Source organism: Anomaloglossus baeobatrachus, chromosome 6 (genome assembly GCF_048569485.1).
Source record: "Anomaloglossus baeobatrachus isolate aAnoBae1 chromosome 6, aAnoBae1.hap1, whole genome shotgun sequence".
In the NCBI taxonomy this organism is placed as follows: domain Eukaryota; kingdom Metazoa; phylum Chordata; class Amphibia; order Anura; family Aromobatidae; genus Anomaloglossus; species Anomaloglossus baeobatrachus.
Window position 1 is genome coordinate 284162054 of NC_134358.1, and position 15677 is coordinate 284177730.

At 38.8% G+C, this 15677-nt stretch overlaps 1 protein-coding gene across 1 annotated transcript in view; it reads left to right on the top strand.

Annotated features, from left to right (window-relative positions):
* The window catches only part of CDH18 (cadherin 18), a 1183629-nt gene that overhangs the window by 121431 nt on the left and 1046521 nt on the right, over positions 1 to 15677 (top strand). The gene's annotated exons all lie outside the window — the stretch shown is intronic.

Genomic DNA, 15677 nt, shown 5'->3' on the forward strand with positions numbered 1-15677 from the left:
AGTAAGATATCATCTTTATATTGTAAAAATTAGAGTAACTTCTACTAAAGTGCATAGCTGGCTAAATGGTGTATAAGGAGCTAAAATGGCAGAAATTAAAGACATTACACATGTAAGACACCAGGAACATAATTCATTTCACAATAAATGGACTTGTGCGCTTTATAAACTTTAGAAAAAGACAACCAAAATAAACTGTTTTGGGACCTTGTTATGTCACTGTTGGGAACAGTATATAAGCCCATAATTTTGGAGGGTATAACTCTCCTAATATGCTTCTACCACTGTGGAATAAATCAATAGCCCTCTTTTACAATAGAGCACCAAGAAACAAGCACAACTACAGACCACTGATGTTAGTGGCCTTTTTCCCTCCACATCTTTTCACCACCTGAGTAGTTTTAATATTAATATTTTTTTTTACTATTTTCTGTTGTCCAAACCTGGGTGCATATTATAGTCAGTTGTGTCTTAGGCCCCTTTCACACGTCAGTGAAGAACACACATTTATTTCACTGACATGTGAAAGACATTTATGGCCCTCCATGTGCCGTGAACTTGGCACACCGGTGTTCTCTGATAGCATATGGCGATCAGGCACTTATACTCACCTGTCCACGCCGATGCTGTCCATGGGACTGATGTCTCAGCCACTGCTGTTTCCTCTCTGCTGTTAATTCTGCGTCACAGTGCAGTGAATATTCCTGAGCATAATTAGTTGACCTGGAAACAGAGACAGCAGCAGTTAAGACAGCATCGCTGAGATAGGTGAGTATGAAAATCATTTTATTTCAAATGTATGTGATTTTTCTGGTACATGTTTCACAGATCACACTACTGTGTGGTGCATATGACATCAGTGATGCCATAGAAAAATGGACTTGTCTCCATGCAGAACACATGGACACGTGTGTGCGCCGCATGGAAACATGGTCAGTTTGAAATCACTAATGTGTGCACAGACCTATTGATTTTAATGGGTCTGCATATGTCCGTGATTCTGTTATGTAAAAAACAGTAATATACGTAAGAGAATCACTGATGTGTGAAGGGGGCCTTATAGTCTTAAAAATATGGTACATAATTAATATAAAAAAATGAAATAATTGTGAATGGTGATGAAACGTTAGCCTCTCTTTGGATATACATTATAGAAGTTTTAAGATACCTTATATGAAGCCATCATTGAAGTTTCCTGGGGAACAGTGTAGCTACACAATTAAAATGTACTGATTTATCCTTTTTTATTTTACAGTTGCTACAAAAACATCATAATATCAATTGTTAAAATGTTATCTTTGAAGCTAGTTCAAAGCGTCTGCATTCATCTTCATCTTTTTCCTTTTTAACATTTTCTAAATGTGTTGATACATATTTGTAATCACCCTCAAGCACACAATGCTAAAACTTCTCCGGTTCTCCTATGGGCACGATGTCCTTAGTGGATCATTTATTCTGATGTTTTTGATCTTTTACTGCTTTAATTATTTGTTTAATATCTGCTTGTTAGATGAAGATAAAAGGGTGAAAAGATTAAGAAAATATATTGATCACTTCTTGTAAATATAAAATATACCATAGTTTTTAAAAATCATTGCAACATAATGCAGTGTTATCTAGTTGCTATGTAGGAATAAACTTTATTTTCAGTTTTAATAGAAGAAAAAACTGTCTTTTTATTAGACATCGAGCAATTTTTAAGAGATTTTGCATTTAATCAGGTTGTGTAGTCTCCTGAATTCACTTTTTTTTAACCAAACTTGATTCTGAGTTTACCGGTTTAAACTGTCAAAACAGAGATTCCCTTTTTTCCATGGTACCAGTTTTCTCATATCTTTCTTGTTGTGCTGAGTGCGGTCATGTCACATCATGTTTCTCATTTCAGGATGCTATAGTCAAGCTTTTAATATTTTTTACCAGTATTTATATATTGTTAAAAAACAATTGTGACCTTGAGTTCTGGTTTAGTTTCACAGTAGTCAAAACTGAGCTGGTGCATTCCATATACTAGATTTCTTGATTCAATTCAATCGTATATAATTTTTGCCAATTTTTCATCCTCTCTAGTGAACTTTTGATCATTAAACCATGTGTATGTTGTATTTTTTTTCCTGATAGTGATCTAGTACCAAAACATTGAGTGTTTTTTTTTAGTATATACCGATATTTTTTTTTGTAAGGATATCCTATATTCTTTTTATTCAGCAGCAGCGTGTTACTCCCACTCTTTTTTTTTACTTTAACTTTTATTGATTTTAACAGCAGTGTCATCCAACTGCTTGGTTATGTGGGAAGAACTGCAGCTTATTCTTTATTAGGGATGATCGAATACCTCAAATATTCGGCTACACCCATTTTCGACGAATAGGTCGCCGCTATTCGACTATTTGCGAATATTCAATGCGCAATGTAAGTCTATGGGATACCCAAATAGTTGCTTAATAGCTTTCCATAGACTTACATCGCGCATTGAATATTCGCATAGCGGCGACCTATTCGTCGAATATTCGCGAAGCCGAATATTTGATACATTTTATCATCCCTATTCTTTATCCTACGTCAAAAGTTAAAAGAAACTTTTGGCTAACAGTTTCATGTAGGTGAACTTATTACCTCTTTTCTATTTCTCTTTCAGTGACCATTTATGTATTAAACTTTCATGTTATCACCCCAATTCAAAAAATTTTGGAGCATGTGTAAAATGTAAAAAACACAAAAATGCGATGATTTGGAAACCTTTTATAGCTATATTTTATTCACAGTAAAATATGTATCAGAAGTAGAAAGTTGGACACTTCATTTCATTTAAAAAAAAAAGTATTTTTTAGAAATTGATTGCAGCAACAAATATAAAAGTATGCAAAGAGGGACATGTCTACAATTGTGTAGCATCCCCTTTTCTTTTTAGAACAGTCTGTAAAAAAATAAGATATGTTTTTAACTGCTGGAGTTTTGGGAGAGTAATATGATCCAATTCTTGGTGGGATCCTGAGTTTTCGTTGCCAGATTTTCATTTCATATTTTTTTTTAAATTTAATATTTTTTGAAGCTTATTGTGTTTTATAACTTCACTACATTTTAGTAAATATTAGAAAATGAATTATGGTCACAATTATCTAAATGCCAACCAATTGTGCACATCAAAATTATTTCAATGTGAATATGTCAGAAACTCTAACTCCCCCACACTTATTGTTACCCTTTCAGTATCCACTATGAATTCCAAACGATTAACTCAACAAAAAAACAAAAGGAGTTTTTGCATCTAAATATATTCAAGTTTTATTAGACATATCATGTGAAAGGACTACACAGCCAAAAATGTATAGAAAAAAACAAAACAATAGGTAACAATGCAAGCACATATGTTGTGAAATAAGTACAATAGGTATCCAAATTACAGAGTTTCTCAATAAATACATCAATTGTAAGACATAATATTAATGGTTTAAGGAACCATCATAACATCAGTAATATATGGACCCAATAAATATATATACAAGAATATTTTTACCTATGATAAGTCTGATGCAAAGTAGCAAAAAACACCTTTCTCGATAAGCGTTCTTTGTAATCTGACCAATTTTCTAAATAAACATATTTCTAAAAGTGCTACTTCCATAAAATCCTATCCAAATGTTGGAAACAATCCATCCAATCCACACAAGCAAAGAAATCATACATAGATGTCTAGAAATGAAGTTTGTGTAATAATGAGAAATGACACAGGTAAAACTATTGAACACGATTACGGAAATGTATATAATGCTTCATACATAAGCCTTTACTGGTGATCACAGCTTCAAGAGACTTCCTGCATGGAGAAACTAGTTGCATGCCTTGCACAGGTGGGATTTTGGTCCATTCTTCAACACAAACACTCTTAAAATCCTGAAGTGTCTGTTGGCTTCATCTATGAATACTGAACATTAGTTTATTCTAAAGATTTTCTATTGGATTAAAGTCAGATTATTGCCTGGGCCATGCAAGCAGCTTTATTTTCTTTGTCTGAAACCAATTGATAGTTTCTTTGGCTGTGTGCTTGGGATCATTGTCTTGCTGAAATGTCCACCTGCTTTTCATCTTCATCATCCTGGTAGATTGCAGCAAACTTTTCTAAAGAATATCTCGGTGCACTCTATTCAGTTTACCTTCAAGTATATCAAGTTTGCCTGTACCATATCCTGAAAAACAACCTCCCACCTTTATATTCCCACCTCCAAACAACGTTAGTATGATGCCCTTGGGGTGATATGCAGTGTGCGTTTTGGCTTCCAAACATGGTGTGTATTATGTCATCGAAAGAGTTCAATTTTGGTTAAATCTGATAAGACTATAATCTAGAATCTTACAAACGTGTCTAAATGTTTGTGAGCAAACCTTAAATACACTTGAACATGCTTTTGGTTAGGCAATGGAGTCTTGGGTGGTGAGCGTGCATACAGGTTTAGTGAATTACTTTTTTTTTCTTGAAAATACCTGCTAAATTCAGATCTTGTGTTATACCATGCCTGATGAAGAGACCTGAGTAGTCTCAAAAGCTTGCAATTATTACCATCTTTTCAGTTAGCCATTAAAAGGTATCAACCACTGAGGACTTCAGTTCTTTTAAACAAATTTTTTTATCTCTACTGGCTAACACGGTACAAAGATATATTTTACTTGTGCTAAATTTAGATCTTTCTGTAGCTCTCCATAGGTGGTTCTTGGCTCTTGGACCCATTTTCTCATAATTATTTTCATTTTCACTCTTCTGTCTGAAATCTTTTGTGAAACACTTGGTTGTTGCCTGTTCATGGTAAAATACTGTTCTTTCCACTTTTGAATATTGGCCCCCAAAGTGCTCACTGCAATCTTCAGCAGTTTAGAAATTCTTCTGTAACCAATGCCATCAGTATGTTTTGCATCAATTAGGTTGCATAGGTCTTCAGGTTCCCCCATCATGAGATATTTCTTGTGTGACACCTTGGTAATGACACACCTTCTTAATTGCCAACAGTTGAACCAGCTGATATTTTTCACTAATTGGCAGAATTGCTTTAATATTACTAATAGATTTCAGTTGGTTTCATGGCTTTCTATAACTTTATGCACCTCTCTTTCTTCATGTGTTCTATGCTTTTTTTCTGTGTCATTTCTCATTAGTATACATAACTTCATTAATGGACATTTATTTTTGTTTGATTTCCTTGCCTGTGTAAATTCATGTCAATAGCACCTTTAGTAATATATTTACTTAGAAAACTAGTAATTTGTTCAATAATTATTTCACCTGCTGTGAATTAAAAGATATATGCACATATCATAGTATTCAACATGTTAATATATTAATAGTGCCACAGGAGATGCAGTGATTTAATTTTTTGCAATTAATTTCTACAAACTCAAAAGGTAGCAGTGGCGGGTACACTGGTACAGGCATGACTATGACCATATGAAAAGGAACCATTGTTTGGAACTCTGGGTTTAAGATAATTTAGGTCCATAATGACTTCTAAATAATGTACAATCAAGGCAGAAAGTGTTGGCACCCATGAAGTTATTCAAGAAAATTAGGTATTTCCCATAGAAAATGATTGCTATTACACATTTTGTTTAACACATATTAATTTTCTTTGTGTGTATTAGAATGGCACACAAAAAAATAAAAAAACAGAAAAAACTGAAAAAAAACAGAAAAAGCGCAAATTGATCATGAGAAAAAACAGAAATTGGCTGGACAAAATTGTTGGCACCTTTTTAAAATTTTGAGTAAACAACTTTGTTTCAAGCATGTGATGCTCATTCAAACTCACCTGTGGCATGTAAAAGATGAGGAATATGAAAATTACATTTGAAACTAGATAAAAAACAAGAAGTTGACTTAAGGGTGCTTTCCACGCTGCAACATCACTAACGATATATCGTCGGGGTCACATCGTTAGTGACGCACATCCGGCGCCGTTAGCGACATCGCAGCGTGTGACACCATGGAGCAACGATCGAGTGAAAAATCATTGCTCGTTGACACGTCGCTCCTTTTCCAAATATCGTTGCTGCTGCAGGTACGATGTTGTTCATCGTTCCTGCGGCAGCACGCATCTCTCATCTCCGCCCCTCCTCTGCTATTGGACGGCTGCCGTGTGACGTCGCTGTGACGCCGCACAAACCGCCCCCTTAGAAAGGAGGCAGCTTGCCGGCCAGAGCGACGTCGCAGGGAAGGTAAGTCCATGTGACGGGTGTTAGCGATGTTGTGTACCACGGGCAGCGAATTGCCCGTGACGCACAACCGACGGGGGCGGGTACGCTCGCTAGCAATATCAGTACCGATATCGCAGCGTGTAAAGTACCCTTTAGTATTTGCATTTTGTTTCAGTGTTTGCCACACTAATTGTAGAGAACTGAAAAAGGAGAAGGGAACAGTCTGAGGACTTGAGATCCCAATTGTTTAAAAATATCAACAATCTCAGTATTAAGAGAAGTAGAAGTTTGCTGCCCTTATCACCAGAGTGCAGACATTACCAGAGAATATGAGTTATGCTGGAAGTGAGGCGGAGCTGGTAGACATCATTTGGCTGATGATCTCTGGGGCTGCAGGTGACCATCATGCTCCTAGTGCAGTGGGCACGGACAACGCATCCCCATATATCTAATTTGAGGGACAGTACAGCACCCAGTGCTGGGCCTTGTCTGGATCCAATGCTGAAACCACATGAGAGAGGAGCTTCCTAAAGGGGAAGACGAATCTGCCAGGACCGATTCCTCCACTAAGAAGGCCAACAGGGCTAAAGCCCTTGAGGACCTCATGAAATGTCCCTCTTGGGATTGGTGTGCTGGAGCCAGCCAGAGGAGGAGAAAGACGATTCAGAGGAAGAAATCCTCCAACCCGCCTTAGTGAGTCAGCCATCCAGATCCTCATCCCACCCTGGAGTCCACTGGAGCCAGATGAATTGTGGTCCTCTGCCTTGTGTCTCCAATTTCTCTATGAAAATGGCCGAGACATTAGATAAATAAAGCAATGCAAAAACTGTTTTTTTAAATAGTTTTTATGATGTAAAAGCGTTAAAGCAAAAAAAAAAATATTTAAATGTTGTATCGCTAAAATCGTACTGACCTGAAGACTGAAAGAGTATTAGTACTTTTTAACACAGTGAATAGCGTAAAAAAAAAAAATCTATTCTTGAGTTGCTGCTTCTCCTTGAATATATCTCACAAAGTGTTACTTACGGCAAAGATGGAACTGCAGCTGTATATTGCCCAGGCCAAAAGACTACTACTCCAGCAGGATACAGCCAAACTCTCACTAAGTGGAGGAATCACAGGTGCAGGAGAAGAAAATCACACATTTCCAAACATGGAGGAGGCGATTGCTAGATGGTAAAACTGCACACTAATGGTTTGCATAGAGCAATGTTCACACTAGCAGACGCACAGTCACAAACCCGCAGCCTATTAGGCGATGCCCATACTATTAGATCAGGTGGGCTGCCAAGCCGTACCCCAACTGCACTACATAGGGACAGGAACTCTAATAGCAAGGCCTAACAAAAAGGGGCCTGGCTGTATCCTGTACAAAACAATATGAGTTTTTTTGTTAGCATTATGGCCATAAAACAAGCCTACAACCCTCGTCACGGGATCCTCATGCTTGTAGGTCCATACACTATATATAATATAGTGTCTTTTGGCCTGGCAATATACAGCTGCAGTTCCATCTTTGCTGTAAGTAATGATATTTATTCCCCTTTTTTTTTGCTTTTTTATATATCTCACAAATTGGAATAGAAAGCGATCAAAAAATATTACAAGAATGATACTAATAAAAACTTCAACTTATTCTCCTAAAAACAAGTCCTCACATGACTCTGTCAGCAGAAAAATTAAAAAATACCTGTAGCCTTCAAAATCCGGTGATGCACAAAACCTATAGTTTGTAAAAAAGCATTTTTTTAGTTTGATAATTGCTAAAACTAGAAAGAACGATACAAACCTGGTATTGCTGTAATCGTACTGATCAGAGGAATAAAGCACCTAATCACTTACATCACAAGGTGAATGGTGTGAAAAATAAATAATAAAGCCAATTCCCCAACTGCTTTAATTATTTGTGTGACGCCCTGGCCTATCAGGTCGTCACAGGATATTGTGCAATCTGCCCTTCTGCATGATATCCATCTCCTCCTTGGTTACGGGTCCCTGGCCTTTGGTGTTGCTAATAACAAGCTAATTAAAATCCTAGAAACACTCTGCACCACACCCACAAGACACACCAATGGGTAGCCTGAAGGGAATAGGGTCGCCCATTTGGGGGTTGGTAAGGGAGGGTCAGGAGTGTCAGGAGCAGTTCAGTTGAGTGGTGACTCTCAAGATGAGAAGTCACAAGTCAGTCGGAGGAGGTCAGGAGCTGGGTTCCTTGTTGTACTAGGTGGCAGATATTGGTCTGGACCTGGTAGAAGCTGGAACCCTGGTCGCATGGGATCGTGTCAAGGGGCACGGAACTGCTGAGGAGGGCAACTGGTGGCCTTGAGCCATCTCTGGGAAGGGGCCAGGGCACGGCGGGGTACGTGGACCCTAGGCCGGGAAGTAGCTTCAAGCGTCCTCGTAATTTACCCAATGAGGGCGAAGGCTTCAAGTTTCGTTCTCCACCCGCTCCAAAATCGGGGTACTAGCACAACGAGGGGGATAGGACTTTCCCAATACACAGTACAGCAAATGCCAAGCGTGATCCCTGAGAGCAAGCTCACTCCGTTAGCCATATGGGTGACCGGAGCACGACTAGTTCTATACAATAGATGCCAACCAGTAAATAAGGTGCCAAAGATAAGGTCACAGGCTAACAAGCAATACCAACGGGCACGGAACCCAGATGTACGCCCTCCATGCTGCAGTGATGCTCAGAACTTTGGTTTACAAGTTTTCGGTGTCAACGTTATTGGACTGAGTGAGTACACAGTGCCCCTTACCTCCCCAACGGTATCCTTAATCACCATCACCGAGCCCCGGGCATTCTCCCCTAGCCACGGAGGGGTTAAACACCTGGCTGCCATCCCATCGCCACCGGGTGCTCCCAGCGGCAGCGGTGGTATTCCACCTTACCAGACACTGTGGGTGGCGTCACAGACTTTACACACACCACCCCCCTGCAAATATCCTTCTTTTTGTTTTGAGTGGCCGCACGACCCCCGGGTCCGGAGACCCCTCGAGCCACCGCGGATCCGGATCCGAGAAGCAGCCCGGCTTCTGACAAGGGAGCGGTACATTTGCAATCTCTAAAAGATTGCAGTACAGCGCGACTTTATCCTGTGCTCTACGCTGAGCGCTTTCAATGGGAATTATGTCTAGGGGTATGTGCTTATAATCAGAAATACCAGTATTTTGGACGCAGCTTGTTTTCATTGCATCCAAAATACTGCGTCATACAGTACAAGCACAATGGATGGGATTTATTGCAATCCCATGCCCAATTTGCTTTTCTCTGCAGCATAAGCTGACATGCAGTGCAGCTTCCCTAGCTGCAGCATGTCAATTTATGCTATTGGAGATGCAAGTGTTTTCCATGCAGAAAACAGAAAATGTCCCACATTGCACCAAAACCTTATCATGGGCATGGGAAGACACGTTGTGTCCAGGAAACAGCATGTGTGGATCATGGGCGCAAACCATAAATCTCTGAAAATGGGATTCAGACCAAATTCACAACAGAAAATTCACTGTAATGAGGCAGAGCTAGTCAATTTGAGTGTGGTCATCAACAGTTTTGTTCACCTATAAAAAAAACGGAGACCGCTGAAGAGAGGCCAAACAGAATCAACAGTAACTCTGCTTCCTCTTTAATAAATGGATCTATTGAGGGTTTCACCTAAATCACATATTACGAAGATGTAGAAGGCAACCCCAATGTAAGTGGTCAGTTTAGAGCACAGAATAAATGTGGACTGATCCAAAATGTTCTGGACCCAAATTGCAACAATATAGCATTCAAATCAACCCACAAAAATGAACTTCCCTACTTAGGTCCGTCACGCTATGGCTCCCCCTTGAAAAAAAATTCAGCCAAATCTATGAATCCAAATCCCAATGCACCCTCTCTACTAATCCTCACAATGTGCCTAAATTACAGCATCCACATATTTATCATTAATGTAGTGAAGAGTACCTGCCTAAATGTATGGGGTGCAGGTTTCCAGAAGCACAAGCTGGGCACAATGTACGGGCACTACAATGTACTGGCCTCAATAAGGACTTATTTGCAAACTCCTTTGTCCTCCTTTGTTTCCATGAATATTGGAGCGGTATGGGTTAAACACCTTTCATTGTATTGTGGTTAACCCTGTCTTGCTGCTTATAATGTGCCGCAGGTTTCTTTGTTTAGTACTAATTTTTAATTCTGCAACATTCACTGTGTTTGACACAATGGGTGTTTTCCAGAGACTAAATCATCACTACACCCAGAGATGAATTCCTAGAGGGATGTAATTTCAAAAATGTCGTCACTTGAAGGGATTTCTTCTGTTCTGGCACATAGGGGCTCAGCAAAGGAAATCTGCAAACTCAGCATACTCAGGAGAAATTAAACAATAAATTATATGTATTTTTCCTGTTACCCTTGAGAAAAAAAAGCTAACTTGTTGAGGTAACAATTTTGTGGTAAAAAATGTGGGGGTTTTTTACAGCTCAATGTTGTAAATTCTGTGAAGCACCTGGAGGTTCAAGGTGCTCACCAAACATCTAGACAAATTCCTTGAAGGGTCTAATTTCCAAAATGGGGTCACTTGTGGGGGATCTCTACTATTTAGCCACATCAGGGGCTCTCCAAACACGGCATGGAGTCTGCTAAAGCTTATAGCTAATTTTGAGTTCAAAAATTCAAATAGCGCTCCTTCCCTTCTGAACCCTCTGTGTGCCCAAACAGTATATTTCCACCACATGGGATGTATTGGTGTACTCAGGAGAAATTGCACAATAAACTGTATGGTGTATTTTCTCGTGCTACCCTTGTGAAAATGCAAATTAATGGTTAATTTAACACATTTTTGTGGGACATATTAAAATTTTCATTTTTTCCTTCCACATTGCTTTGGTTCCTGTGAAGCACCGAAACAGTTAATAATCTTCTTGGATGTGGTTTTGATCAGATTGATGGGTGCAATTTTTAGAATGGTGTCACTTTTGAGTATTTTCTGTCACCTAGGCTCCTCAAAGACTATTCAAATGTACTGTGATTCCTAAAAAAAAGTCTGTACATTTTTGGGGAAAAATGAAAAATTACTGACAAACTTTGAAACCTTCTAAATTCCTAACAAAAAAAAATTATGTTTCAAAAATTGCGCTGATGTAAAGTAGACATGTGGTAAATGTCATATGTTACCTATTTTATGTGACATAACTTGCGCATAAAAATTATAAGTTTGAATATTGTCAAATTTATGTCAAATTTCCAATATTCTCATAAATAAACAGAAAAAAATCAGCCTAAATTTACCACTACCATGAAGTACAATATGTCATGAAAAAACTTGCTCAGAATCACCAGGATACGTTGAAGCGTTTCTCAGTTATAACATGTAAAAGTGACACTAGTCGGAATTCCAAAAAATGGCCTGGATATTAACGTCAAACGGGCTCAGGGGTGAAGGGGTTTATGTGACACACATTTCAACAGTGCAAAGAGAGATTCCCCCCACCTCTGTACTGTGCATCGAGGGCTTACTGTAGTCAGGCAGTGTTTAAAATGCATGGGAGAACAGCTGAAAAGTTGGGGACAGCTGTCCAGGCCTAGTTTCAGCTATGGCTGTTTCTACTGAACATGGAGCCAGGGAATGCCATGTGTGATAATGCTGTGAACTTGGTGGTGGCCCTACGCCGGGGCACCTAACACACATTCCTTCATGGCAGATGTCCTCAAACTTAATGTACAGTAATTTCTATGCCACTCTCCCAGCCTGGATGTGCTGCTGCAGAAGGCATGGTCGCTGTGTGCTCATTTCTGCCGTTCACAACTTACGGCTCATCGACTTTCATTCCTACAGAGGTCTTTCAACCTACTGGTTAACCGGTTGATATGTGATGTGCCAACATGGTGAAATTCCTCTCTGTGCATGTTGCAGTGACTGTGACAGCAATGACAAGCCCTGGTCCAGTATGTCATGATTTATAGCCTAAGCCGATGCAGTCCAATCGTGGGGCAAATCATGCTTGTGAAGTGGACACAGATGAAGGACCTGTACATCCTTCTGCACAGTTTTGAAATGGCTACTAAGATGGTTTGTGGTGATGATGCCATAATCAGCATTCCTATTCCGGTCATCTACATGCTGGAGCAGACTTTGAATAATCTGCGGGAGGTGGTGGTGGTCCCAGAGGAAGAGGAAGAAAGAGAGGAGGATGCAAAAGGGATACCAATATCTCTAAGTTCCAAACTGTTGTCACAGAGGCAAGTGGCATGGAAGGGTGGAGTACAGTGATCGACAAAGGCTCATAGTCCTAGACAAACTGTTAGTGAAGGTGCAGGCGCCAAGGAACAAATGAAAGAGGAAGAGCAGGAAGTGTTAATGGACACAAAACAGTCAGGAGATGAAGAATAAATTGATCCCATATCTGTTGTCAGCAGATAGTCAGAAGGGAGGGAGGGAGGAAGGAAGCTTGCGTGTTACCCTGCCTCCAACTCAACATGGATTTGAACCTCATGGAAGCATCTAACACATGAGCACCTTCTTGCTGCACTATCTGCAACTTGATGTCCGTTTTGTTATAATCTGAAATAGTACTGACTACTGGGTTGTTACTATGTTTAATCCATGCTACAACGGTAAGTTTTGCCAGCTGCTTCCCCCCGGAAAGGAACATTTGCAGGCGGAAATATTGAATTAAGCTTGTGCAAATTTTTAAGAAGTTTTTCCCCAAGACAGCAGTGAGGGACACAGTGTGCATTGCAGTTCTATACATCCAACCTCAGGAACATCAAGTTGTCCTCATAGAAATATTATCAGCATACAAGATAAGGCAGAAAAGGGGTTAATGCTGCGCATCAGCCAAATGAAGACGTATAATGTTGATGAAGATGAGTATTCTTTTATTTCATAGGTCTACGCGTTTCAAGGTGACAACCTCTTCCTCAGGACCAATGCATCAACAACAAGTCTCTTCATCAACATTATACGTCTTCATTTGGCTGATGCGCAGCATTAACCCCTTTTCTGCCTTATCTTGTATGCTCATCCACGTGGGGCTGCAGCAGACGCCATTATCTCATGCGCACTAGTAGTTGTGACTGTCACAACTGATCCAGGTGAGTGTATATTTTCCAGGTATACCCCACTGATCACTTTGGTGTTACACTATCAGCGCTCCTTATTTTCAGATCTATAGAAATATTATCAGCAGCAGTTTAAGTGGCAGAAGCAATTTCTGTGAGTTGTGGCACACATTTATGAGACCATCCTGTGCACCAGCAGAACAGAGTACAAGTCTGACACATAATGAACAGCTTGAGAGGATGGTGCAGGTGTATCTAGAGCTCAATATCAATGCCATCAGGGGAGTTTAGACAATTTAGGATTTTGGTCTTCAAAAATTAAAGAATGGCCTGAGCTCGCCAGTCACACCTTAGATATATAAGAATACCACTTGTATTGCCTCACGCAGTGGGTGTTCTCAAAGGATTGCAAATGATATGATTTATATATATATATATATATATATATATATATATATATATATATATATATATATATATATATATACAGCTAATATTAAATGTAATGTTACCAAGTGTGGAGATATTAGAATCACAGACCGTATACTAAATCAAATGTGTATGACAGACAAAGTTTGGGATATTCACATGGTACATGTGCGCAAACCAGAAGGAGTAGGAGGATTACAGAGCAGTGCAGTCTGCGCATAACTGTAGACACTGCTGTGGGGAATATCAAGGCCTGTGCTATTAGCCAGAGAACATAGAATGATCTATGTGTATGAACCAGAATCAAAATGCAGTTTTCAGCCACCACAACAGAAAAAAAAAATAATTACAGGCAATCAGAGCATCGTAGATATCCCAAAATAATATAAATGAAGACATCAGCTTGTGGCACAAAAAAAGTCCTCACACAACCCCAGATCCCAAAAATTTAAAACATTACCGCTCTCGGAATGTGAAATAAGCAGGATTTTTTTCTTCAAAGTTTCTGATATTTTTGTTTCCACTACTTAAGTAAAACAAAATTCCTGTACATGTTTTGTATTGACGTAATCATACTGCCAGGTCAGTTTTATGGTAAAATGAATGCTGTAAATAAAAAAAAAATGGAAAAATTTAACTTTTTTCTTTTACACCAAACTTGGAATTATTTTCCATCTTATATATGCATCATATAATATAGAAAAGTGCTACTCAAAATACAATTTATCCCGCCAAAAAAAACAAGCCATCATATGGCTATATTAATGCAAAAATTAAAAAGTTGTGCCTCTTGGAATAAGAATATCAATGCAGTCTAAGCAGATTTCTCAAAATTTTAAAGCTGTGGGGGAGGAAAGCTGGCTGTCTCACACAGTCAGATGTCCCAGAGAGAAGGCAAACATGGTTTATTATCATGTTTACCGTCTCAATCTCTGTTTACAACACACAGTGCTGAACAACCACTGTGTATAAAGATTACAAATCACTTAGGTGTTTTCTACTCTGGACGCAGTGAACATGGGAAGGCATAGGGGAGGAACAGGAGCTGCTGGGTTCTAGGAAATCCAGACAGCTCTGCTACGCAGCCAGGAGGCTGAAATTCTCCTGTAACTGTGCTAATACACCAGCCCTAATAACAAAGGAAAACCGCAAAAAAGAAATAACATATATTGATATGTTAAAATACTCACCCCTACCCCAAACACAAAGATATCAAGAGTAAAATAATGGAAAAAAATACACCAAAAAAGAATAAAATCAAGACAGACACTGCCAGGTTAAATAGCCACTTGTAGCCCTGTAAACAATAAAAAATGTCTAAAAAAATAACTTCTACAGAAATTAATTAGACAAAATTGATTTCAATATCCCAATGAGAAAAAAATATATAAGTTGTTAAAAGTGCATGTACAGTAAAACACAAAAGTTCTTTGGTCAGGAAAGGGTGTAAATGGTCCAGTCATGAACTGGTTAAGCATCAGTCTTACTTAATTTTGCCCCTCTTATTTTTTACAAAAATTCTATGACTCTAGAAGTGTATTAATTCTGTTGCTTTATTGCTGGCTGAAAGCAGAAAGAATGAAAAGGTGCAATATAGAGACAAGAATTGTGTGATTGGCATTCTGTCTAAGGCGATGTCGGTCACATTATTCCTTCTGGTGCCTTAACATTTACTTTCTTTTTGGTCCATTTTTTTCAAGCGCATTTCTGAAGATTGGTTAGATTGGAATATTACATACTGATTCACTATTTAACAGATCATTTAATATTGACTTCTAATCCTAGGAGTGTTGGATTCATTCAGCATTGGAAGTTTGTTGGACAGGACCATATCCATGCACCTGAAAGCCCAAGCAGTGCCATATTTCCTCTATTGTAAGATTTGTAGTATTGTAATTGTTTTTGTAACATAACTTTAAGAAAGAGTGGTTTACATTTTTAATCTGATTTTATTTATCTAGAAGGTGATAAAAAACTACTTTGTAGCTATCAATTCTAAGTTTAATTATGTAAT